This window comes from Manduca sexta, chromosome 25 (genome assembly GCF_014839805.1).
Source record: "Manduca sexta isolate Smith_Timp_Sample1 chromosome 25, JHU_Msex_v1.0, whole genome shotgun sequence".
In the NCBI taxonomy this organism is placed as follows: domain Eukaryota; kingdom Metazoa; phylum Arthropoda; class Insecta; order Lepidoptera; family Sphingidae; genus Manduca; species Manduca sexta.
Genome location: NC_051139.1, coordinates 11,929,118 through 11,954,065, shown reverse-complemented (window position 1 = coordinate 11,954,065; position 24,948 = coordinate 11,929,118). Strand labels below are relative to the sequence as shown.

The following is a 24,948-nucleotide window of genomic DNA, read 5'->3' as shown; positions in this document are numbered from 1 at the left end:
TACAGTATTAAGTCCCACAGCCTAGCTGAAGACAATGTTCGCTCGCAGTCAATACTAATTATGCTAGTAGGAGTGGTTCTTTTGGACCACCCAAAAAATCTTGAAACGTCGTCTGAAAAGTGATTTTACGATATCTCAACATGATAATATAAATTACAACATGTCATAATGTAACATAGATACATTATCAATTCAACAAATCTGTATTACATTGGCTAGGCTTACTAATCAGCCGAGATTATACAAAACAATAATAAAATCTTATCTCACAGTCTCGTTGACAACGGAAAAGTATACGCTCACTGTACAGATGACTTCATGAATGTACGGGAAATGATATCATTTTTGTATTGTGTTCGAAACGGCTGTCTGTATGTTTCAATAACTACACAGTTGATATGACATCATTAGTAATACATTATATTCTATATGTAACAGTTTTGTAACTCGTATTTAAAATATTACCGTGTTTACAAATTATATATTCGATATAATTTTGAATTTAACCTTCCTCATCTAAGTTTAATAATAATAATTATTATTGTTCATCGTTGCTTGAAAACTGATCAAAGCATTCGAAATAGGATTTCAATAGTTATAATACATTATAACTATTGATATGTTTAATTCATTACAATGGGCTTATTCTGTACCTTTTGGGCTAATCTAGAAGTTGGTAGGCATGGGTAAAAGTGGACGTACGGAGCGAGATAGTCGTGAAATAACGACCAAAATCCTGAAATAAAAATTATAAAAAATTTTTTTACTTCTGACAAGTAAAAAGTTTGTAATTTTAGCGCAATTAAGAAACAACCTAGACTCGCCTACAACGTAGGAGAAAAAAACTTCGTGAAAATGCTTACTTCGGGAATACAGACCTGGGATGTCGTTATATTATGTAATACAATTTAAATATGGGTTTCAGGTCACATAGATATAAATAATTTAACACACATATATCCAAATTTATTAAAACACAGACACAAGACACATTTGATGACTGGTGAAAAGAATCTGGCAAACGAAGCCATACTACAAATTCTATGAAACATTAAGTATATTATTAATTGTTAGAAATGCCAAGGCGAATATAAAATATTCGAAACAAAGTCATTAAGTATACATTTGTATAAAACGATATTATATTTATTGTACTTTGATAATGTCGTTAGTTGTATTTCTGCGCCCACACATGTTTCTGGGACTTAAACTACGAGTGATAAGATAACAGCTTGAATGAAAAGCATACTCACTGATTCCTATATCTGACTTTTATTGTAATTTGTATTTTTTTTTATTGCTTTGAATGACGAGACGATTTTGCCGTTCGCCTGATGGTAAGCGAAACGACCGCCCATTAACAGTATAAATCCCATGCAACAACATGAATTACAAAGTATCGTTTGGTATTCCACTGCAATAGCCATCCTGAGACATGAGATATTAAGTCTTATTATGTCCAGTAGTTACACTGGCTACAATATTCTTTAAACCAGAACACAATTGTGACTACATACTGCTGCTTGGCAGAAATAGACGTTGCGTTGGTACCTACCCAGGCGGAGTGTTACATATGAGAGACCTACGAGAATATTATTATAACCGAATATTTTATAACCGAAAATAAGAGGAATAACTGATGTTGGAATGATTTATCTTACAATAAATCGATGAAAACATGTATTCCTTAGTTAAAAATTGGGTCAAATTGCTTGCAAATATATTAATCTAATCTAGTGTAGTTAATTAACCACCAGTGGCAATTAGTAATAAAAATGCCAGAGGCGGTTGTATTATAGTTTATCACAAGTTGTGTATTTGCATACGTCCGCTTCGATAACCCGCTGTGCAAACCTAAAAAATCGCGACTGGACGAAAATAATGGGCGGAGATTGTATTTTATTATTAAGCGGAAGTTTTACATTCATTGTCCGTATTTATTCAGATTAGCGTCGGATTTTTCATGACTATACATTTTCTGACTTGGCTTTACTTTTTTGCTTGGATACTATTGGATCTTATTTTTACTGACTCACTTTCAAACCGATGTACAATCAGCAAAGTTCGCAGTCGACCACCCTAAGGGTCAAAATAACTTGGCAAATTTGTTTTACTACGTTTGGGAGGCGGGGTTTGGGATCGATTGCATAGATCGATATCAGTCGTAAGTCTGCTGGCTACCTGCAATGACGTTACGTAACACAACCGAACCGCTGCTGAGTGTATAATAGAAAACGAAATTACAATTGATGCGCGCACGTCTATGCTATGACGATAATTCCTATACTTGTAAGATGCATATCGTCGGCGTAAAGAACGTAATAACAAAAGTTTTATAGTTTGGAGACAATCGCAATTTACAGTGTTTTTATTGTTGAATTTTTTGGCATTATTTTTTAATAAATGAGAAACGACATTACGTTAATTATTTTATATCATATTATGTACCTGATTACCTTCTTTTTAACTTTTAACAAACCAAACTTTATGTTGTATTAAAAAATAATCATTTTAAAGCAATTTCCGCCATATTTGTCACAACTATATTTTGTAAGTAAATTATGATTAGCTACTTTTTTAAGCCGTTTTTTTAGTTTTCGGTCTCTTTAAACCCATAGTCTATAATTAATTTATTAAATAAATTCAATGGCTGCATAATATTATGATTGAATTTTGAATCGTAAAAATTTAAACTGTTCAGTTTATTCAATTCGTTCAATAATTCATATTATAATAATTAATCATAGTTAATAGATTTCATTATTTGAATTGTTATTTTATTTCATTTCAAAAACTTAGACGATAACATTTTATTCCAATCTCTGTATTTACAAATATGTATTAACATTTAAGTTAAAATAATTGACCTAAAATTATTAGCTTCTTATATTGTTTTCTTTAATTTCGTCATATTAAATTTTAAAGGCCGAAATATCCATGCATATTAATTATTTATACGTTTTTCTTTCAACTGCGAGAACTAATCACTAACTAGACGTGAATTTAAATTCTTTACTTGTCAATACTTGTTTAGTTACCCAGATTAAAGGTGAAACAAAATGTATGAAAATGGACCTTAAGCTATAACCTTAAGGATCTTTTTCTATCTTAAATATGAATAGTTTTTGAGTTAATAACGAAATACCTTTTTTTCATCCTAATTTGAACTATTTAACACCTTTTTGAAGTAGTTATTTGGACTATTTATCGGTATGCAGCGATTATTATTTATTGAATTTGAGGCGAGTTTAAAGATTTTATGTGTAGGCGGTAATATGCTTTTATTAGAGTAATATTGAAAGGCCAACTTTTTTATTGCTGCAGATGTTGTTTGAAAAGAATAAATATGTCACATAAAAATGGTTTGTTAAAGGGCGCATTTTTTATCAATGTTTGTATTGACACCGGTCTTACGTGGACGCATTTATCGTTAAACTGAGTCTATTGTTATGCTATTGAATTTAGAGGCATTTAAAGATTATAAGTGTAGGCGTTGATTTGAATTCTTATTACAGTAATATTTGCAAGGCTAACATTTTATTGCTGCACATGTCCAGTTTGTAAATTTTAGTTACTTTCTTTAGCCAATTATTTAGTTTTCGCTCAGTTAAAACCCAAAGTCTATAATCAACTTACAGTTATTGATTTTGTTTACCGATTTAATAGCTGCATATTATGATTGAATTTTGAATTATAAAAATTACTTAAACAGTTCAGTTTATTTAATTCGTTCAAGCATTCACATAATCATAAATTATTGTTATGTGTTTCATTGTTACTAATTATTATATTTTTTCTCAATTTTTTTTATGCTTTTTTGAACATTTTATTTACTTTTGAAAGGACATGTCCGTTTTTTGTATGGGCGCTGGTTTTTTGTTTCGAATAAATTCCAACCAACCTCAAACTTATTGAATAATAATGTGCCAAAATTAGTAACTTGGAGTCATTACAATAATAATTTTAGACCCTTCATTGATAAGAAAAATAAGAAAAAAAAGTCATGGCTGAGTAATTCATACAAATAATTTCACGATTCGTCAAAAGATATAACTACCTGTTTTTTTTTACATAAGTAAGTGTTATTATTATCATTTGCGGATATAAAGGGAAAAAATTTAAAAATAAGAAAATTTGAAAAAAATGTTATTCGCAGTAATTATTTTCAGAGATAACTAAACAAGATTTTTGATTACTTAACTTTTTTCGGGATGCCTTCCAAATGTAATAACGTTTATATTTGCATAAATTTAAGCATTTTAAGTGTAAAATTTAAAGTAAATATTTTTTTTAAAATCTCACAATCAAATCTTTCAAATAAAATGATTTATTTCAATAGGCTCGTTTTGTGAACCAGTCGATGAGGCTCACGCACGTATCGCTACGATATATAATTATGAATAGTTAAAATCGAATATAGTAGATAATATATTTGCAATACCAACAAATAATGAGATACACATGTAAAATGAAATTTCGTAGAAAGTCTATGTAAATAAAACACATTTTTTTGTTATTTCAGTGATATGATTTAATTGTATTCATTACAAGTTTGATACGCTCAGCAGGCAGGTTGAGTAGAGTGTGCGCTCTGGATCGGTTAGCGATGGAGCTCTCATCCGCATCCTAGTGTATCCATCGAGGGACAGTGGTTCTCTGTAATACAATTAAATTATATATTAATTACTAAAATCTATTATTCTAATAATATTTTAACGTAATGACTACAGTGCCAAAATAATAAAATTTATATGGGAGCAGAACGCCAGTGCGGCCGACACAAAATACGTGGGTCAAGTACGAAATAATCCAAATTCAGTAAAAAAAAAATCAGCTCTGTTTTCCATAATTGCACACATTTTATTGAGATAAAAATCCCAAATTGCATTAAATCGGATTGTAATTCTACTTTAATTCAGTGCTACATATTATGTAGTTGTAAAAGAAACAATAATAACAGAAACCTCTGGGTTAAACTGGGTGGAACTTAAACGTCTATAAGCGGAACTTACAAACGCGCCGGCATAGTTAATTACTCTAGTAAGAAATCATAATACCACTACTTAAAATCTTTAAACTCGTCTAAATTCAATAAACAATGGCTGCCGCTTTCCGATAAAGGCGTCAACGTGGAACCGGGATTAACAAAAACATAAAAAAATGACGTCCTCTAACAAAGACCCTTTTTATGTGAAATCTTTACACTTTTTAAACTGGACATGTGCAGCAATAAAAATGTTGGCTATGCAATATTACTGTAATAAAAACAAATTACTGTCTATACATAAATTAATTATACTCGTCTATATTTTTGGCATTAAATAAAAATTATTAATAAAGGAGATAGAATTTCGGGCGTCGTGTCTTCTTTAAATTGGAAATTTCCTCCTTATTTCTTAAATATTTATATTTTTTAAATTATCGAAGAACCTCTTAATAACAAATGTATTTTTTAAGTGCCAATGATTATTTTTCTAGACGTCATGTTATCCAAATCGAATGAGCTATCACTCATATTTTTGGATCTTTATAATACATAAATTGACACCTTTTTGAGCTTATTGACTGGACTAAAAGGCTTACCGGCCTGTCTTAATATATTCCCAACAATAAATTAGAGTTTACTATTAAAAGTTGACGGTAAAAGTTACGCTTAATGCTACTGCTGTTTCAATATCGAAAACTCTGAATTTTTAACTGAGATCAAGAAAAGATAGGTAACACCTATAACTATAGTGAGTATACCCGTCGAAGTAGTTTATTTTTGCATTGAGTACTTTTTAGTTTTCCAATTATAATTCTTTTCAATATTTTGACATTTGATTATATGTAAAGCAACTTAAATAACATACTACATAGATTACTACAAGTATGATTAATAGATATGTTAATTTTTTGGCAAAAAAACACACCAATGACAGTAATCATATTTGACCCTACGATAGATAGGATAACTTAAGGATTAATAAAAAATATAATAAGTAGCATATTGAAGTCTGTTTTACACAATTAAAGGAATAAGTATTCATCAAAACTCAATAATATTATAATTATATTTAAAAGAGTTTAGAAAGGTGGTGGTTTATGTTGGCTTTAAATATAATTAATTATGATGACCAATAATTAAAAAAAAGCTATAAACCGCGATTTTCTCAAAACTGCAAAATTTTAATTATTAGTTCTCTGCGCTGCCGATATTTTTCCCACGCATATTAACGTCCACTAGTTCAAATTAATATTAAAATATTATATAGTATAGTATGACTGTTTTACTTACCGTAAGATTTAATTCACGGAATATATAATCCATGGTGCAGTAGTCACAGGACAGGTCGGCGACTAAGTAATCAAGCTTCCAGTAAACGAACATAAGTCTACGTAGTGGCAAGATATCGATGGCCGTAAACGAAAAAATAATTGTGAGCAAAATGTAACTCAATAGTTGCGTGCGCGTCGTCAATCAGTAAAATACAACTATAGTAAACAATAAGAGTTATCTGCTGTTCCTTTCGCACATCTCCAAAACTGTCGTAATTGGTGAAATATGAGACAGGGGCGTGTCTAAATATCTCGGGACATTAGACCGGTCAAGCAAAATGTATTTGGAAGTGTACTAGCACGAACTTGGCCGATTGTACCTATCACGTAACTTGATACGGACATCTACTTACTACTGTAAAAGGAAAAAAATGTAAGCTTGATTTTTTATATCACGGAATTATAGTAACTACTGGTCGTCCAGTGCTTAAAAAGGAGAACAAAGTTTTTATTCAAATATAAATATAGGTTCATTGAAGTAATTGCATCTTAAATAAGGGTTTCCCTAAAACTCAATTCATCATCATCATCTCAGCCACAGGAAGTCCACTGCTGAACATAGGCCTCCCCCAAGGATCTCCACGTCGACCTGTTGGAAGCGGCCTGCATCCAGCGACTTCCTGCGACCTTAGCCAGGTCGTCCGTCCACAACTCAATTCATTAGGGTTAAAACGAAACACCAGCACGAGCTATCAATATTAAATCAATTCTTAGAAATATTTGCAAATCGATCCAACAACATCCAATTGCCAACATCAAAAATCAACCAAAACAAATTCTCGCGGCAATCAAAATGCCATTTTAAACTAACAAAAATGGCATAAAATGTAAGATCAAGTCAATTCCGTTATGTTCGTTGAGCAAAAATCCTAAAATAAACTGCATGAAGCCAATGTAATATAATCACGCGATAGTAACGCATGTTACACGACGGCCACACTAGACTGGTTTACACGAACAGTGTCAACCCTGCCGACATGGCTTCCATACAATAAACGGTTAAGTAGTTGTGTGTACAAGTTTACAAGTACTTTTTAGCTTCACGTTATTGTATTTCGTCAGTGAAGTTTTTACAGCGTATAATTTTTTACTAATTTGAAACGAATGGTGTGTCTTATCTTTTTTATTTCTTTAATCTGTGTAAAATTTATTAATCAATTTTTAATAAAATATATTTGTTTTCTATTTAACTTTGACGCCTCTTTCTTTATCCCTAAAACGTTTGCTTTTTTCTTCTTTTCAAAGGATTTGTATTAGAAATGTGAAAGTTTTTTGCCGAAACAGACTTTATAAGACTCATTATTTAAGTTTCATTGTTTTTGTCTTGTCTACTTATGGACGTATCTTTATGCAACGAGTGCCACTTACAGTATTTTATGCTTCCTCTATTGCATTATTCTATATCAGAATTAATTTCAACGTTCAATTCTCAAACAGTAAGCGACATAATATTTTATTCAAACACACTCAACGTATCGAACGAAACGTCTTCGAAACTTGAGTGCTCTTTAGTTTCTCATCGCTATACCTTCTCCGATATCAAACGAATGGCTCGGATTAACTATTGATTCCTGAGCTTTGTCGCGTTTTGTATGGACTTACCCTGAATTACCGTTAAAATAAGTATTTGTTTATATTTAATTTCATTTTAGGATAGAAAAAATAAATAAAAAATATTGCACGCCCAGTAAGGGTAGAATATGACGAGACTTTCCATTTTTACATATCACCTGTAACATGCATGTAACCTGTATTCAGCAAAAAAATGATTTGAATTTGAAAACAAAAAAAAAATGAATTCACCTAATGGTAAGACATCACAACACGCCTTAAACAAATAAAGCTTAAAACCTGATGAGGAGTTTGACGTAGTGTTTGGGCGTCCAATACTATACGAAGACAGCCTTTTAAGCAGTTGAAGCCGCAAACAATAGCTTGTCTCGACATAAAAGTACCACTCTGTCAAAATAGAAACTGCAGACGGAAACGACTCTTGTAAGCTTTTTTTGTATTGTAAAGAAATAAAATTTACAATATTGAATCACTTGAAACAGTTACAGTTGATGTATAGTCGAGTTAAAATCACATTTGTATTCCGATGACATTAGTCTAGCAACATGTTATTTTATTTCATCTTGAAGTCTGCAATCTTTACGTGACTGTTATATTTATGATACGATCATCAATTAAATTACAATTAGCAATCGGAGATATAACATGCTAATTTCTATCTTATAACGATGCCAATAAACGGAATCGTTTGTCTTTTTAATGAATAAGTCAACTTGTTGATAGATTAGTCGACTAACATATTCTATTGTTCAATATATTATTTAGATTTTAGACTTCACTTATTTACCATCAAATCTAATGTAAGCCATTTGGTCACGCATGTTAAAAAAGGTAAAAAAAAGGAAATTCGATAACTGATCAAAAAGCCATAGGCACTGGATATACAAACTACTACTCAATTTTGTTAATCTCCACCTAACTACAACTCTATGTAAATCCATGAAATAACTTCTAATAACCTTTTGCAGTAAAATTAAAAGGTCGCTACGTCTCGCGACCTAGAGCAAGGTCGTTTATTATTGGAAACTGTAATGATAGATAGGCTTTTTCATCATTAGCTTCTGTCAGCTCCAGGCGAAATGTCACTAGGCGAACGTTAAAAGCCGCTACAAAAACAAAGCAAGTGGGGCAATCTATCTAGGAGTTAGTTAAAAATCCTTGGTGGATGTTTAAAAGCAGAAAAAAGGCGTAGGCCAACTTTGTATAAAATTGAGAGGATTGATAAAAAGAAAAATGTTATGACTCAATTATTAATTCGAAACCAAATACTACTCTTCTCTTTATAACCAAAACTACCAGATGCAGTTCAAAATATTGGCCAATTAGAGGCAGTGTATTTCAATGGAAACGTAGATTAATATTCCCGTTCTCAAATTAATGTTTTCATCGGCAAGCAATTAAAAACGTTTCCAGTTGCAGCATTGCTGCCTGTAAATTGTTTGACTGAAAACGAATCAGACATTACCAATATTTTTTATAACACAACTTGCAATACGAGCAAGTAGGTGAGTTGTACTGGCGTCTACCATTGGAAAAATGCTAGATTTTATCAAACCGACTGTAAAGTGGTATTATCAAATATACTGTCTAAACCTACATGGATTCTATAAAGCAAACCGATGTTCATATCATACAGAATTCATACCGGTAACTGTTTACAATTGCATGCACAGTTTGAACTTTAAACTTCTACCAATTCTTGTTTATAGCTACAAGATTTGTTTGAAAGAAAATTTTGAATGTCAAGCCACACAGCTCACGAGTAGTTCAATTAAAATGGTGTGAATTCGCTTGGAATTTAGGTCGGCCGACATTAGCCTAAACGCGGGGCAAAAATGTGTCTCCAAGCGGAGACCCAATGTATTTTACGTAAAAATTTTCACCTGCTTTAATTCCTGCAAATTTAATGGTTCTAGAATGTTTCCTACTCTGTTTTGTTTGTAATCATTTGATAATTTTCTGGCGCTACTAATTCTGCTGAAACTAAATGCACACAAGGCTGAATAACTGAGTAATTTTAAGGGTAAACTGTTCTCATTTAGGCTGGTTGATTCTCCTGCGTGCCCATGCTCTACACCTGGTTACGAGGTTGAACAATCTGCTCATCACGTACTTTGGGAGTGTGGTCTCTGGCATGAAGAGCGCAACATCATGTTAAATAGTATGCAAATAACATCTGGGGTTGTATACTACATGGACCTTGTTGAGACTAGACGGAATTTCCGTGCTTTCCGGCGTTTTTGCCATGCCTATTGTAATCAAATCTAACAGCTCATGTGATAGGACCCTTTCATTTAATTTTATCCGTGGTGCTTTATAACTAGCTTATCTAGTTGTAAACGTCCCTTTCCTTGAGGTTAAATCGCCTCCTTACATCATAATTTTGTCACCCGCATTGCTCTGGAGGGAAGTGGACAATTAATATTTCCAACTCCTCCCTATTTTTCTATTTGATTAATTTCGTTGCGGGATAATGACATATTAGTTTTCCCTGAGACTCGCCGAGCTTCACTGCTCGGTGTCACAAAATGCGTGCCACTGCTGATCCTGGCTTACAGGAGTTGTAGTGGTGGGTGTGAGGGCGGGAAAGTCTCTATAAAGGCTGAATAACAATAAGTTGCAACATTTCAATCTGAATTTTGTACTACATTTAGCTTTATTCAAGCTCATAGATATTGTCGCAACCGTTATGACGGGATAGTGCATAACTTGGCATAATAAACGCGTGCGACGCTTATTTTACATAGTTCGGATAATGGCGCGCACACACTTATAACGCCTTTACCCCGGAAGGGGTAGGCAGAGGTGTTACCAAAGCACCTACTTTTTCTCAAGCGTATTTCGACCATGATGTGATAGGGGACGGGCCAATCGCCATATCGGACATAATCTCCTCAGTCTGGGTTGATACCAGTGGCGAAGTGTCCATACAACCCGACTCCTATCGGCTTCCCTTTTAGGTTTACTTATTACTGTCTTAGTGTTCGTTTTCTGTTAAAAAGGGCAGCGATACATTAACCAGGGCGATTGCTTTTTTGCAACGGGTTACCTTTTGAAAAATTTCACCCTTCGCCACTGGTTGATACTGAATAGAATTGCCCGACACCGGATTTAAACCCGGGTCATAACATAATTATTAATACCGGACACGCAATACAACCACGCCACCGAAGCAGTAAGTGGATGATGACTATTATAATATTTTACGAAGATATTTCACCAACGCGACGTCCATAAAACAATAAAACACATTGCAATAAATAGAATAATGTCACCCGACGACTGCTACGTTTTTAAACTACTAGGTATGAAGATTCCAGTGACGTCACATTAATTCAACGAGAAGAAATGAACCTTATTACATTTTAACCGTCGTTTGAAGTCAAAACAAGGAATACTCGCGTGCACAGACGGATCGCACAGCACACGTTAATCGCACAAACCTCATTTGATTAATGACTCGAAGATCTCTACAAATCGATTAAAGACATATAAGGTCACGAACAATGTTGCCGCAGCGGGACTTACATAATAATAATAAAAACATTAGGTAACACACACATAAAACAAAGAACTCCGTGTTCCGCGAACGACATATTAAAAATTCCCATAACAGCGGCAGCTTCATTAAAACTTAAATTTAAACCGTCGCTCGACTCCTTTGGCCGTTCATAAACAATTACGTAGTTCGCAACACTTCTATAGGATAAACACATGTGCGGGGTCGTCAAACTGTACTGTAACCGTCCCATGAAGCTCGTATATTTGACGTAAACACTTGTCCAAACAGGGCTGACGCTTTCACTGCTACTAAAAGGATTATTTTTAGCGTCAGGGTTCATCTAATGCCAATAGTCATGATTTCGTGGCACTGGAGTCTTCGCGTTATGGGTTTATTATTGTAACTGACAACCCTGAGTGGGATTTCAGTCGACTGATTTATGACATCAAATGGCGCCACAAATGCTCCGAATTTAAGTGCTAGGGCAAACAAGTGGCTTATTATTGGTTAGAAAACCTTTATGAAGGAAAGTAATCAGTAAAATACAGTTAAAATAGTAGAAATACATTCCATAATAGATTTTCAGCCGTTCATTTAAGTAAGTACAGGTCATTGACCGAGTACATACGTCATAGAAATAAAATAATAAACCCTTAAGTGAAAACCTTAAAATTTATTTGGAGTATATTAGAATATTCAAAGCAACTTGAAACACAGTTTTAATGTAATGAGTATCTAAAACAAGGGGATTCCGTAGTTAAAATAGAATTTAATTCAGATAGGAGAAATCTTGATACATCTGTATACGATGCAATACAGGTGGCTAACAGCCGGGATCGAAGGCGTGATATCATACGGCGGAAGCTGGTGAGAAGTGGTCACGACCCTCAGAATTGAGGAGGAAGAAGCAAGAAGAAGGAGAAATTAATTATGAGAAAGATAAACCCAAAGATTAACGCTTATGCCATCATTGAATACAAATAAAAATCATCCAATAGTCAAGCACAATTCAACATTGAAAACAATGTTTATTACATCGACAAGTCACCCAAGTAAAACAACTTCGATACTAGCATTCAGACAGTAGGAATATTAAAGGAGTTTTAAGATAAAACCAGACTGGTTGAAGTAGTAACAGGTGAAGGTCGTATGCAGTGGGAGTAAGCACTAGACAGATTTGTGTAGGACGACGTTGATTAAACTATAAAATGTGAATAGCTTAATCCAGCGGCAATAAGTGCATCCTGAGATTAATCAGTATTGTGGCCATCACTGGTTCCTGTGATTTGATAATAATATAACTGGTAATTTTTTAAATTACTGGAATATTGTCAACCTTGGTCGCTTTTACTAGAATTATTTCAGTTACTAGCAGCGGATGGTGGGTGTTGTAGTAGGTAGATAAATAATGCTATTGAGATATATTTCGTTAGATAAATACGGTTGCTGTCTCATTGTAAGTTACTTATTATTTTTTTTAATAAACCTTTATTTAAGTCTTCGAAATCTAAACAAACACACATGTTAAGCTATCACCTATAATCCACAAACTGATAAGCAGGCATTTCATGTCAAACAATTGTCAAAAAAATGTTAACTCCTATCGATACGCTGTGTAAAATTCCCATCTAATAAACCTTAAATAGCCATTCATTCTGTAACCATGCCGATGACGGGGTCACTACGAATCCGCGGCAAGCGACAAGCGACATGCGACGATCGTCACACGACACCTCACCTCATTAACCGTTGACGACCTGCTATGTGCTAGGAATGTTGCCGGAGGTATACGCTGGAACTTCGACACCGATACGCTCTGAAGTTCCAACAAGTTCAGGGTGGCTGGCGAGTTTTGCTATAGAATTACTTGAATGCACTGCGATTTGCAGTAAATAACATCTAGGGTCAATAATACTAACTGCTGTAAAAATCAAATAGCCTTAAGATTGTAGAGTTCATAAATAATGAATATGATCATACTAGCCCGTCGTAATTAGATAAATGACTACATATTGTTCTATTGAGATACCGCAATTAAATAGATTTTGATCCTGAGCACAAGTTTAATTTTAGCCTAATCGCATTAAAAGCTATTTTAACCAAAATTCACACGAAAGGAGACACAAATGGCGTAGATACTGACAACTCAAGCATTAAGGGGTTAAGTTTAAGTGGTCACGTAATGGCTTTGTTTTCGGGAATGACTTGCGTAATCGTTAAGGTAATTGACGGAGCCGTAAGGCTGATATTACTTGCGAACAGGTCGTAGACCTCTATTTACAAGAACCAAAACAATATAATTAAGAATGTGATCTACATAAATAAAACAGAATCCATAAAAACTATGCCAAAAAAAAATTACCATGATTCGATAAATTTTATAGATACTTCTAATGCCTAAGATTTAAGTAACTTAATAGTAGTTATCCATTTGAAGACTTGCACATAATATTTTGTGATATGTTACTGCTATCCATCTGTATAATAAACAGGATACTATTTACACAACCAAATATGTTTAAGAACTCTTTTAGCGTATTATATTTTATAGAATGTCTTTTTTCGATATTCTCTTTTGTTTAACGAATGCCTACGGTCCACACACATAAAAAAGGTTTGAGTTAAAGGTTAACTTGAGACATACAAATTGGATAAAACTGGAGAATGCTATATAACGAACCAATCAACCTACTACACCAATCAATATACCACAAATTTCTTGCATTACATATTACGCTCCATTTCACTATTTTCTAAACCAACGTAACCCTTACTTCCTTGACGAAGATTTACGAGGCGGCAATAAAGTTGCAAGTCAATCGGCCATTGTGTCCACCACGGCTCGTGTTTACGTTTTAAAACATTTGATGGCTTGTTTTCACAATCCGAGTGGCGTTCGACTTGCCGCAACTTTACACGCTTCTGTATGCACTTGGGCGGTGAATAAATCTTAAGAAACTGAAAGAAAATTGTTTGCTTCTTAAATTTTATTAAAGCCGTTTTATATGTGAATGTATTTAAGTGGTTTAACACTAAGTATTAATGATATGGATTAACATCATCAACGCTTACAAATTATTACGTAATGTCCGTAACATATTGCTGAACCTATTTTATATTGAGAATGAGTTTATGTACAAACAATAATGTATCTATATCGCCTTAGAGCTCTATCCCAAAATAAGTAATAAGGAAACGTCAAATACGAATTCGAATTTGGAGATCTCTACAATCCCACAACCACGATGTCCCTAAATCCATTTATCATCCTCACTGCTATACGACTTAATTCCAACGGAATAGAATTGCAACAATCAAACAACCATAAACCATATAAAACACTAAAACAATGTATACAGGTGTTGACAACTATTAAACATACACAAAACAGGCTCGTTGACCGTACCCTAGCCGTGAGCAAGCACCACCCGTACAACTGTCGCACACACGGCGAATACTAATTGGTTTAGCTCGTACATCGACGCTTATTAAAACCCGAGGGCTAGTAGGTGAGCCGCTTAATCGTCTTTTCGGCTGTATGCAAAGTTATTTCGTATTATTATTTTGGAATCACCAATAGAGTTTATTATCGACGAAATAATTCGCCATAGTGACATCGGCGATCTATTCACATTGTTCGTTTCATATTTGTCCAGCATTATTGGACGGTTTTGTTGGTCAGTCAGTCACGTTTGGGCGTCAGCATTCCTCCATTTAGATTCTAGTAAGACAGGTGGGCATAATATTGGAGACCGTCTACGGAGTCTTTCAGTCGAAATTATTTGAATTAGTTACCTACACTGTATTTATCAGTTCGAATGAAGTCAGTTTACTGTGACAGAAACTAAGGTAAAGAAAATTTCTATGGAAACGTCTTCTACGCCTGCTTAGTTGTACTGTCTGGTAACATAAGAGGTCAATTTAAAAATACAGAACTACTTTCCAACGTGATTTCGCAGGCGTTGACAAAATATTTGATATATTTATTAAAGAAACTATAAAATTTTAATTGAAAATAACATTACATTTTCAGACTCATTCATTAACCATAAGTGGTAATAAAAATTAGTCAGACATTAATACCGTTTCGTACGCCACTCGTGGGAAACATACATTTCATTTAATACATTGGTAAAAACATATCATAAACCGAGTAATGACCTTTATATGTCTGGGTACACGTAAATGTCATGGGGAGTCAATAAGCTCTAGAAATTGAATTACTTCTATGGAGAAGTCACTGTGTTAAAGTTATGTGTACTTTTAATAGTAGGAGTGCACGGTTTAAACACTATATACTCATTTCTTTTCGCTACAGTCACGCTGTAGACATATCTGTCTACAAGAATTATCCGAGTCAAACGGGGTAGAGCCAATATCGCACCAAAAGCCAAGCCAAAAGTTTCGTGTGGTGGATATAACAGAGGGCCAAGCTCCTATCCCACATCCTACAACTTATATGGCAGCGTATACATCGCCATTCGGATATCGCGAGCGACGGGCGATCACTTGGCATCAGGTGACCCATTTGCTTGTGAACCTTCATTGCAGAAAACGATACTGCCCACGGAGGTAAGATAAATCACAGCCGAGCAAAAGTTAGGCCTTGGTGGCGGCTAGCCTGTGCTCTTTCAGAAACAGAAGGATATCGATTCATAAATTTTGTATGACCATAAGTTACTGACAGGCGCAAACTCACCGATGACTACGCAACTGTTCGATTTATTATAATAATCTATATATATTAATGAATCCCAATTTCCCTTGGATACGCCATCACGCGTGAACAACTAGGCCCGATTTCACTATTTTTTTGTTGTGTTTGTTATTGCCTTGAAGGTCCTTATGAGAGAAAAAAAAAACAAAAAATTGCGCGGAAAATTAGAAAATTTAAGAAAACTTATCGACAATATTAATTTTACATATTTGTCAGTGGTTTGAAATAACTGTCAGCGATCGACAGAATGCGCGCGTGCATACATAGTTAAGACAGGACAACGTCTGTCGGGTCTGCTAGTAAGTTAATAAATGCTAATACTTACATGTAAAACAAGTCGCCAACACACAGGAATCATTCCACAACGCTGATTGTTGTCAACAACCCTATCGCACTAGTGTTGACGCTTATCTAACTGCACGCACACATAACCTGAAACAATGGTAAAACGGTACGTTAAAAGAAAACATAAGCAGAACGCATCTTAATTTAAACAAAATATGAGCTGAACCACCTTATCATAAGATAGACTATTGTTTAATTTCACACGCGCAAACAGTGACAACCCTAAACTAACTAACTGATTCAGAAAATGATCTGGTTGTAATTAAACTAATATGTACAGATCGACAAGTGTTAAATGATCATACAATAGTTGATTAAATTACGTAACCAAGGCACTACCCAGAAGGATTAGGCAACAAAATTACTACTACATACTACTTATTTGAGTGTGCTCAATAATATACACTACTAGCAATAGTTCGTGTAAAAGAAGGTAGTATGGTTCAGTATATAATTTTTCTTCGATTCTACTAAAATTATGTGATATAGGTATATACATTGTACACAAACATTATATAGAATGTTACGCTCGTTTCATTATTTATTAGATACCAACTAAACGCAGAACTATATGATCACGAAATCACAATTTCATATTCCTCGATGAAACAAAACTAATAAGGAATCCATATAAGCCAATAAAACGGAAACTTTAATAAAACTTCGATGAGGCAATCGAGAAATCTCGACTGGTTTATATTAACCATCGAATTTCCAAGAACGGTTCGACAGGAATGAGGAAAACGCGGAGACTTCTGGAGCTTCATAGTTAATAATAAACAGATTTCACAATGACAAAAGTATGTTGTTTAGAAGCTAAAATTGTTTTTTAATTATCTATTATAAGATTATATACATTTAAGTTCAAAAATACTTGCATTGCTGGTAGTAGGATATATTTTATATCCGCCCGGATAGCGACCACCGTACACAAAGTGTTAAACCCACCGTAGTCGCCCAAGTAACTGTGTCGCGTTCCGGGAGCAGCCTGATTGCTTATCAGGTAATTATGTCTCATCAGTCGACATTCTATAGGACCTCACTCCACTTGACATCATGTGCATTGTGGTCACATTGGCGTACACACACACACACATATATATATATATATATAAAAACAGGATATTAATCAGATAATATCAACATTTATCATAATGTACCCCTAATTTACATAAACGGTATAACGATGTAGGTCGCTATAGCAAATTTTTCAATGCATTCGATATATTTTCAATTAATGAAGAAACCCGTGAAATAGTACGATGTTTATCTAAAATGTATTGCTCGACTGACAACGAGCTCTGCGGTTGTTCCTTTATTAGCAAAATGTTGCTCTCTTTCTTAGCTATCGATTCCTTTAAAAGAGGGTCAGTAAACCTGAACTCTAATAAATCTAGTTTTGTGACTGCAGCACTTAAATTAAGAAATCAGGTGAATTTGGATTCGGCCCAATTGTGGAGTGTCTCTTGAAAACTCAAAGTATGCTTAGAAACCTCAATATTAATTGTCAAATGTACCATCGTTGAAATTAATGGGGTCAATCAGAGGTCCCGACAACAATGTAACCGTTTAGTTCAAGGTTTTTTGTAATCTACACAGCACATGTTTAAATATTACAATCAACTATGTAGCCGAGAATTAAGATAAAAATATACGAATTACAGAAAGTTCTCGAGACAGATACGAGGTTTCACTAAATTATAATTTTTGTTACGAAAATGTAATGCCAGAAAATGCCAACGAAGTCTCTTAAAATATTTAAAAGAAACCCTTTTGTTTACTTAACTTAAAACGTGACATTCGACTGCCGATATAGGCACGAGTTTTCCAAGAAACACTAAAGCCAGTTAGCAATACGTTTTCGCAGATATACTTTTCAAACTGGATTCTTTCAAAGTACTTAAACACATGGACGAGAAATAAGCTATGAAGCATGGCACAAAAAAACACGAATGGTTTCTGTTACATGACCCAAAGCAAATTCTTAAGCGTAGCGAATACGCGACGTCAATTATTCCGTTTTTTTTAATTCGATCTATTCGGACCCTGATAATTCATAATTTTCGTTGACCAATTAACAGGCATAAGTCATAACTATCTTAAGACGACACACTAGCATATCCCATACTAATCTTCCTTTTAATGATACAGTGAATTGCATGTTCTTTTGTAGTTCACTGAAAACATTCTGCAGTAGCTATATCAAAGGACATCTAAAAGATTAGGATCTCACGAACATTGCAAAAATTATAATTAGTAATATGATAGGCTGAGCAGCGTCTGTGAATCAGTTTTTCTCGATACAATTTTATACTGCTTAAGATAGAATCTTTATATTTATATTAGTAAAAAGTAAATGGGAAGTACTAAATCTTACAAGACAATTCAAGCCAAAACAGATGCTATCGCTCGTCAATATTCCACTTGTGGTATTCGCTATACAAAAAAATGTATACAAGTGCCTACAGCCAATGAAAATATACAAAATGCTACAGTATGGTTGGCAAGCACAGTACCGAGCCATATCGTGGTGTGAACGAGGCCGTTTATTGCGAGGGCACAGGCCAACAGCCGGCCTTAAAATACATTTTTTCCCACGTCGTGCTTTCGTGATAGACTTGCTTATACATTATTCTGATTGTTATTGAATATTTGTCACAGACAAATGCGAACTGTCATGTTTAATGCTGTAGTAATTGGGAAAAATGCTATTATTTAAATACTTTTGCAATAGTTTTAGATTTCGCGAATTTGGTTGCAGATTCATACATGACATGGAGAAGGGACCCAATGAAAAATTGTTGAAGGAGCAAAGTTTTATAAGTGGTTGTTTGAACTACTAAAAGCATTTGTTATGATTCTTTAAGCTTATAAAGAGGAATGCCTTCAAGACAGAAGACCTAAATCGACTGAATAAAAAAAGTGTCAATGTCGTCGCAATTGCTAGTCATTTAAAGAAAAAACATGAAACACCGCCTCGACCGTAAAGTTTACCTTTCATTAAAAGCAGCTGACGCCTTTTAAATTGAATTGTTAAATGTGAAAAGAGAACCTCCGAATTTCGATTTTTTATGATTTTAAGCTGTTTGTGAATACTTTCATGGCGTATTGTTTGTTATTACTTCATTCATACATACTGCAGGAATGTTTACTAAGAATCAGACAACCACAACACATTCTCTCGCCCAGCGACTTGGCAACGCATTTCTACTCTTCCGTTTACTTTCTATTTAATGTACGTTCTTCTGCATTACACTCGAAGTTCAATGTGTTTTACTGTAGTATTTAACCAAAACGGTATTCGAATGTAAGCAACCAAACAGATTATTAACCTGATTGTAAGTAATCCCCAATAAAAAAACTGTATTGCTAGAAATGTATTAGAACTTATAAGAAATTCGGATGTACTAACAGTTTTAATTTAAAACGAAATAAACGTGATAATTTTATAATGGGGAGAGCTTAATGCAGCATTGGTAGTTGCTAATTACCTATATTCTATGCTTGTTCATTTGTATAAGAAATATTTGGCGCGCGCGAAACATTTCATTTGATTTATGTGTTTAATCTTTCGAGTTTCATTCTTCAGCATGGTTCATTACGCTCGTAACAACAAATGTCTTCCTGCGTTACGCACCAGCGACGACTATCAAAAACACTACCCACCTTAAAAAGCACATTTCAAACAAACACATTCACACACTAACCGATTAACACTGATTTACAATCGATTTCGTTTTTCAAATCGATTCCAGACACTGGCACAAACACTTGGTCGTTTATATTTTTTTCATAATACACGTGCAACACAGTTCCGACATCGATTGGTACTGCCCTGTGAACGGGTCTGAGTGCGCGAGAGCACGCGAGGTTTTCCGTCCATGACGCACACCCACCGCCGACTGCCCAGCCGGTGGCCAAGTCATGAGCGAAGCGTGACGGCCACGGAGAATGCAACGTTCTCATTGTGTGAAGAACAATTGATCGAACAATACAGATAGTGCAACATGTTTGGTAATTGATACCTACTTGGATTTCACTGTAACAACCCCGTTTTTGCACTGGTACACGAATGATGGATGCACGAGCACTTCCATCTAACTCTGGAGTCTGGATGCTTGGGGTACTGGCGAATGGTGACAAATCCGTAGAAGACGTATTTAGCTTCGTTCTACTAGCCACTAGAACAATTGATTTTTCTGATAATTCACTACCAAAATACTATCAAATACTTACCTATAAAAATTACAGATATTCTAAACCAATGTTTCTCAGGGACACTAACTAACGATAAAAACAACAAAACTATATCCTGATGAAGTTGTTACGTCACTCTTATTTACGATATTCTTAAAAGTATTTAATAAAATTTCTTTTTGCATAATCATCATCAACCCAATTTGTCTAAAACGCTTTTTAAACAATTACTATAAAACTAATAAAATACCGGCTCATTCATTAACTAATACGGGAGCGTACGTGCAAACATACCACATGTTATACATATATCTAAATTGTAAACTTGACGGTTTCGTATGCTTCAAAATGTAGCAATCTCGAACGAAACTTTAGAAAGAACTTAGAAGTTAGAACTGAAACAATTAAGACAGTTGATTTTGTGAGTTTCTCTGTGTAACTACTTGTAAAACATACTAACTCTCAACGTTTAATGTTTGTGTTACAAGCATTGTGTCATAGCAGTATGTTTGTTTGTGTTTTATTCTATGTATTGCTTTGAAATTTAATATTCTGGCGTTTCTAGTAGCATCATTTGCCACCGACTGAACGATCTCTTGTCATTTGTATTAAAACATTTTTCCCCTGACACCGTCGATATCTCGTGGCTTGCGGCGGATACCGCGAATCAGTTGCCATCCGGCGTTCGAGCCGTCGCGCATGACAAACGAGATCCCAACGTGCACGCACGTATCGCAACTACCAATGTTACGCTAGTCGCATCCACTGATTTCTCGAAGTCGCATCCACGGCTTTTCCAAAGTAGACGAGGTTTTAATGGTCCAAGCAAGAGCGGTTTTTTAACTTAATGAGGGGACGAGAAAGGCGCCTGATTCTACTTCGTAAGTCGTATTAAATTGACTATCTAAGGTAAAAGACAATGTAGATGCTACTGTATTTAAGGGAGTAGTAATTACTGCAAACATTACAAAGTACAGCGTTAATGATACGTTGATCGCATCTACCGATACCTGAGTTCTCGACATCAGTCCCAATCAATTTGTTACTGTCAACCGTGGAATAGCTTGTGACGATTTCCTCTAGTACATTCGAAGAACTATTGTAATTGCTTTTGAACAATCTTTCAATCTCAAGTATGATCGCAGAATAATTGAACTGAATATTCTACGTATTTACTCTAAAAATGTATTAAATTAATCTTTCATTTTGGTAGGATATTTGTATCCGCCCTGACAACGACCACCATACACATGGTGTAAAATCCGTCATAGTAGCGCAAAGTGTGTCTCCTTCCGGGATCAGACTGTGCACATTCGGTTGCAAACGGGCGCGCATAATCGTGTTGAATGGCGAGGGGACCGTCGTCAGTCAAGTCTATCTGAACCCTACTCGACTTACCATCAGGTGCAGTGGGGTCACTTGTACCATACCCTTGTAAAAAATAATCACAATGGTGCTGAACTTGAAGAATTAATTTTCATACGAAAATTTTATGAACAATTACTGCCCATAACTGCAAGTCAGTAACATCGCACATTTAGTATCATTCTACAAAAGGAAATCATCCAAAACCTCTTCTATTCGTTTGACGCTTAATTGCAAATCCCGGCTGCGAGAGAACTCTTTGAACGGATAAACGGACACAAGTACGGTCACTTCACATCGATGCCTCTATACGCGTTGACCGATTTAAACCGTTCCGGTATACCTTTATCCGTAATAGGCTTTGAACCCTTATTATCCACCCTAGAATAACCTACTATTTAGATTATATTTTTAATATGTAGCCGTATTACGAGATGAATTTCCTGATACCCTTTTTAGCGCTCATTTACGGTAGATAAGAAATCCGTATGCAAAATAGTCTTTCAGAGCTTCCGATTTGAGCTGTTTTACTAAGATACCTAGAGGTTTTTTGAGCTCGGTAACCACCCACAATTTTTCTCTAGCATTGTCGGTGTTCGTGGATGTTATTCTTTAAGGGCAGATGGGAGTCTTGCTCGGTTTATATAGATCTGTTTTTAAGTTTACAAATCAATCAGCAACATGCAACGTATGTATGCTATCGCTACAGCTGCTTTTAATTCAATTACATTTGACATTTCAAATTGTGTAGCGTTGCCTACGCGTCCTCAACACAGCCTATCAGCATCAACATAATACTAATTATCTGTTATGAATAAAATTAGCATATTATTTATAGGTCAGATTATAGATGTTTCTTAAACTGCCTTTCCACATATAGAGGCTGTTAGATCAAAATGCCATCACGATTACGATCAAAGCCGCGATCCCGTTATATAACTCCGACCGCAATAACCACTATTGTAAACACATGCTCATATAAGTAAATCGTCAAAACGCGTCGACGGTACGATCTGCGTACAATATTATTCTAGATTTGTTGACCATCTTTTAATATCGAGAAAACAGTTTTTACGTGTCAATTGTTCGAGAATGAATGTCTGAATTGCTAATTGTTTAGGTATTTTAAAAAAGTTATTCGGACGCCAAACTCCGTACGGGTGGGAATGACTGCTATGTCCATTATTGGCGCAAATCATCTTTAGGAAAATACTATTGTGCCAGATTGAAAGGCATTAGCCAGAAGCCTGTATAATTATTGGGCATTATGAGACATAACGTATTATAATATCTCAGATTGACGAAGGCAGTGCACTACTATGCGGCACTTTGTAAAAAGAAGTTCTGAGCACTGTTACTTTATATTGGCAGATGTGGCATGTGCCATCAAGTGAGCGACCAGCTCGTAGAATAATGACAATTTCAACAGCATAAATAAACCTCAGTTCACTCACAATTGTAGAATTCCAAAACTAAGTTGAACCTAGACTTGACTTTATTCTTTAATAATACAAGTTTCACGTTGAACATTGAAATAAACTATTTTACTTTGGATTTTATAGCAGTTTCTTATATTATAATTTTCTCCCGACGTTTGACGATGACTGCAGCCTTCGTTGTCACAAGAAGACTTAGTTGGTCGTTCGAAAAGTCAGTTACAATCTCCCTACATTTTACAATTACACATTTTTTAAGCTAGTGACGGTCCAATCTATGCAGAAATCAAATTGTTTTATTTTAATGGCAGGCATTATATTAGTACTCTACGGAAAGCACCGTATCCAGTAAAAACCCGTCATAATGACGCATTTGTATCCAGTTATTCCTCTACATCTAAATACTTAGTAGGCCGCATGACAACTGCGATCTATTAGACTCGCACTTTCATTCGTTATCATTGCAAATACGATGGCGATGTAGTCCGTTCGAAGTGTTTTCTATTGTATAGTTCTTCACTACGAAATGTTTTACTAGTCCTGTGACCAATTGTTCACTTGTGACTCTGTAATTGATGTCTACAATCGGTTTTATATAACCATGGTTTTCAGCAATGGCGTATCCTTATAACCCGATTCCTACCAGGTTCTCTTAGGTAATTTATTTAAAATCATATTATTATTAGAATGATTAGCAGACTGCAATTATACATATTAGTAACTGTATGTTGCTGGAGTCTTCAATTTTGTATGAGCTACTGTCGAAGTTTGTTCATAGATAGACAAATACAGCCAGTAAAATTTGGTTTTCACTATATCCTTAATGTGGAAATGGCCTAGTACGGACATAGGAGTTGGTCATATGTATTGAACTACAAAATAGAATATCCAAGGTCACACCCTAAATTGCCAACAAACATAGTTACTTTATACATGTGTGAACTTGAGACAAGCTAATTGGCTTCAATTCACACATCATTGACCCCGTGCATGCCAAATGTGAGGTATTGAATCAAGAACATATTGAACATCTATAGTAGTTATTCTATTCAAATATTTTCATAGTACAAACAAATTGAAACCTTCAGTTGTTATACTATGGTTGTATTTAAGTTTTACTTCTGTTGGGTTTAGGTGTTACTGTAATTACATTGTATGTTGAAAAATAATGCAATTTGTCCTGATTAATTAAATATGATGAAACTTTTCAGTTGGTACTTGAAAAAATTGTTTTCAATAACATCATGATTGAAAATGAATATTTAATTTACAATATTTGTATATAACATAAATAAAACCTACAAATATATTTGTACACTACTGTACTTAAGGAATGCAAAGGGAAAAACTAGCAATAATGCTGTAATAAGTTTTTAAAGTACAAAAAAAAAATATATGAATTAACTATGGACATTGATTTTTCAAAATTAGTATAATAATGAAAGGATATACTTACATTTCAAATTTTACATTTATTTGTAGGATGTATTTTATAT

At 34.5% G+C, this 24,948-nt stretch overlaps 1 protein-coding gene across 3 annotated transcripts in view; it reads right to left on the bottom strand.

Annotated features, from left to right (window-relative positions):
- Positions 1-24,948, bottom strand: part of LOC115441495 (ADP-ribosylation factor 6) — a 53,522-nt gene that overhangs the window by 27,189 nt on the left and 1,385 nt on the right. The window contains exons 2-3 of one of the 3 annotated variants that reach the window (XM_030166307.2): positions 20,484-20,635; positions 16,435-16,541 (exon numbers count right to left, since the gene is read on the bottom strand). The gene's annotated coding sequence lies outside the window, so the exon portion shown is untranslated. Of the gene's footprint in view, positions 1-16,434; positions 16,542-20,120; positions 20,293-20,483; positions 20,636-24,948 lie in introns of those variants that run through there. The other 2 variants (XM_030166306.2, XM_030166305.2) reach the window with 2 other exon arrangements.